Source organism: Apteryx rowi, unplaced genomic scaffold, assembly GCF_003343035.1.
Source record: "Apteryx rowi isolate R43461 unplaced genomic scaffold, aptRow1 scaffold_61, whole genome shotgun sequence".
NCBI classification, from domain to species: domain Eukaryota; kingdom Metazoa; phylum Chordata; class Aves; order Apterygiformes; family Apterygidae; genus Apteryx; species Apteryx rowi.
In genome coordinates, this window is record NW_020450883.1 from 265,036 (window position 1) to 268,740 (window position 3,705).

Genomic DNA, 3,705 nt, shown 5'->3' on the forward strand with positions numbered 1-3,705 from the left:
GAGGCCAGGCGAGGCCAGGCCGCTCGCCGCGCCGCTTCCCTGCATGAGCCGCGGCCCTCCTGGCTTTTGCCTGCAAGCTTGCTTCAGGGTTTTGGTGCAACACTGAAGCTGTAAACTGTCACCGCGCTCCACAAGCAACGGGTGTGATGGAAGAGCGCAAAAGCTGCTGAGATGGATTCGCGCCGCAGCTCGTGTCATTAGTAGTCTCCTTATTCACTTCTATTCCCTGCTTATCCCCTAAAGTATTCCCTGCTTTACGCCATAGTAAAGTGCATTCATCATGAAGCACTAATTTAAAGAGCAGAGGAAGAAAATGGCCTGTTTGCGCTTGCTTTCAGAGGGAAGACCTTTGCGATACATCATGAGACTTTTGTTAAGGAAACAAAACTGGTCGTATGCGTCTGGGGTTTTGACAACAGCTTATTTCTACTGTAACCACGAACAGTTAACTTTTTTTTTTTTTAAAGCTAATTTCAAGTAAACATCCTAACTCTTCCAGCAGTCTGAAAAAAGGCAATTCCATTCGACTTAAGCGAATTATGCATATATTTTTAACCCAGAAGTATTGTGACATTAAAACTATACTCCACATTTCAGGCAACTTCAGAATATATAAATGCTCGTGCAGTTAATGAATTCAGTTAGTCAACATTTCATGCTAGTTCTTACGGCTTGGATAGATATTTTTAAAATGCACAGAACAAAAAGTTCCAGTTCTTCAGTGAGATATGCACAATTTTGCTTTTTTTTTTTTTTTTGCTACAGAAACAGTCCAGAGGAGCTTCCTAGAACTTGCATTAAATGTGTGTACAAACCATGGCAGGATTACAACTCACTTATGTTACATCTAGGTGCAAAGTATAAATTAGTAAAGAAAGGAGTAATTAATRTCAAATGTGGGTGACAGCTAGGCTTTGGGTCTTATTCTGCCTTTTATAATGTGTTACTGTTTTTCATCATTTTGTGCCATCGCCAACCATAATTAAGGCTGACTTTCAATTCCAAATAAATTAAATTTTTGTAGTTAAGCAAGTGTGGAGACGAAAATTATAGTCCAGCCATTGGCTTTTAAACACTGATAGAAGTATTGGATAGGTCCCCCAGAACTGCTCGTATTAAACAGTATCTCATTAACATTTTCAACACCTGTCTGAGAATATATGACAACGCTCAGTACCTCTCAGTACTGAGTTTGAGGTTTCACGTTACAACAATTATCTTTTTCCAGAAGGAGTCTTTTAGCTCAAGATTCAGATGTAGTTTTCAAACACGTATCTGCTAATGTAGTGATCTGTCAGTGATTCTTATTGTTGGTTTTTATTCATTTTCTAAACACAAATGCTTTTATGAAACTTTTTTGCAAAAATGTCTGAGGAGACATTTTTCCCACAAAAAATATTTTTCTTTTTTGGTACTTTCTTCCTGTTTTCCCCCTTTTTAGTGGCAAAACAGAAATAAGAGAAAAGTGAGGAAAAAGGAAAAACTGAGCTATTTCTATGGTGCAAAATTACTTAACATTTTTATTTCAAGTCTTTCTATGAACTTGAAAACAAAAGTTTTGTGACATTGTGAAAATGTTTGTAACTTCTGAAAATCATTTTCACTTGTCCATGCATAGTTTTATGGAGGCATGCTTCAAAGATACAAACATCAAAAACATTGTGGTAGGACATATTTCCTGCTACAGAGATTTGGCAGTCCAGGTCCCTATCAAACTTACATAGTCAATTTACCATATGGAAGAAGTCTGTTGACTTCAACCAGACTGCTTATAACTGTAAACACTTTCAAGGATAAAGGCCCTGGTGCAAGATTCTGCATGCACTTTTGAAAGTGAGTGGTTTTTACCCACAGTTAATAGTTTTACTGCAGTGATTATAGTGTTCACTTGAATAAAAATACTTGCTTAAGTTTCTGCTTGTCTAAATATTAGTTGCCAATCTTCAGAAAGGAAAACGGTACTGAAAAGTCCTGTCCTTTAACTTCACTGATGTTTAATATGTGCATACAGTTATATATAGAATTTAAACATACTGAGCCATGAAGATGTAGTGAATGACAGCAACAACCAAGGGAGGGGGAAACRGGGAAGCTTTTGGTGTGACTCACAAAATGAAATCTGGTGCAGAGAACTGGAAGATACACCTGACTACATTTAAATCTAGTTTTTGTGGAAGGATGCATGGAAGTTTCTCAGATGTATGAATGAGGGGTGGCTATGTAAAATATGAAAAATGGAGATTAGAATAATTATGGGAGGAGGTTAAAATGGATAAATGTTGGCACATTAAGAAGCAGGCAGAGAGAAAAGCTGTAAGAGAGGATCAGGAAAATGACAAGGCAGAGGAGGGCAGGAAAAAGAACTAAAATTAATAGATGAAATTAAATACAGAGTGCTGATCATAGAGCTGCCTAGCAGTGAACAGAAGAATATAGCATCCAAGCACGGAGGAGTGGTGGTTTGCGTAGCCTGCAAGAGGGTAACATGTAACTCCTTGATATCTAGCAAGCCATTTCTGATCCAGGGGAAAAATTTCCTGTTATATTCCAGTTCTGCACGAGATGGCAGTAATGCACTAGCAGGCAGCAACTGACCTTTTAGTTTGGCCTCACTGGGAAAAATGGTCATTGATCAGTCTTTCACTGGTATATCTAACGGAATGTCATTTTCCTTCAAAACAGTTTAGCAAACATATCCTCTGCCACCCACACCCTCCGCAGTCAAGTCAACTGTTTTGGCTTGTCTGGATTTTTTCCAGCTCCTGAGCAGAGAGATATTCCAGACTGCAGTAAAACCGCTGTCTTGCAAAGGTTGCTGTCTGTGGAGGTGTAACATGTTTGGCCAGATGACACCGATTTCCTAGAATAAAGGATTGGGGGGCAGCTGTGACTTAGTGGTTGGGAAGCGGGGCTGGTTTCTGAAGAAAGGAATAAAGATTTCTGGAGCAGCAGAGAGAATGGAGTCTAGTTTGGTGTTGTTGTGTGGCGTTAAAGAGCCACTGTGGTTTATTCCCGCAGAGGCGGGAGGAGCTGGTCTGGGAGAGGCAGGTTTGAGCTACGCCAGGCTCCAGGCCCCAGAGAGAGCCCATCTGTGGCAGGGGCTGCAGCTAGCTCCTGCCGCTTTTTGCTGACACCTGCTTGCTGCTCCAGGCACAAGCCGAGCTGTGTTGTTTTGCTGATGCTGCCAATATTCGTGGCAACCCATGGGACTCATCCTATTCCAGTTCCTGCCCCCTGGCTGCCACAGAAAACCAGAAACACCTTGACAAGCCACAGTCAAATGTAGAAAGACTATCTGTCTTGCTCAGCGGATTGGTACTTATCCTGCTCTTCATCAGCGCCTTGCTCACACTGTGTTTCAAATGCGCAATGAGGGAGCGAGAGCCAGGTTGAAATGGTACTGCTAAGTCTACCTTGGTGCTGCGTCGCGTTGCGGACGTGCTTCGTCAGCTGAGAATCCTTGTCCTGTGGAATACAGTTCGGCAGTGCAGAAACTGCGCTTAGGCATAGGCTCTTGTTCAAGGATTCCAGGCAACGGCCTGGTGACTGCCAATCTGTTAAGTCATGATATGGGCTCCGCAGAACTGTGTTAAAAAGTGAAACAAACAGTGTCTTTAGCATCAAATATTGCATTGTTGGATCGTCAGCAATTCTGAAGGTAGACAGTGTTTCATTAGTCCAGATAGCTGTAGGGGTTGCTGCTAT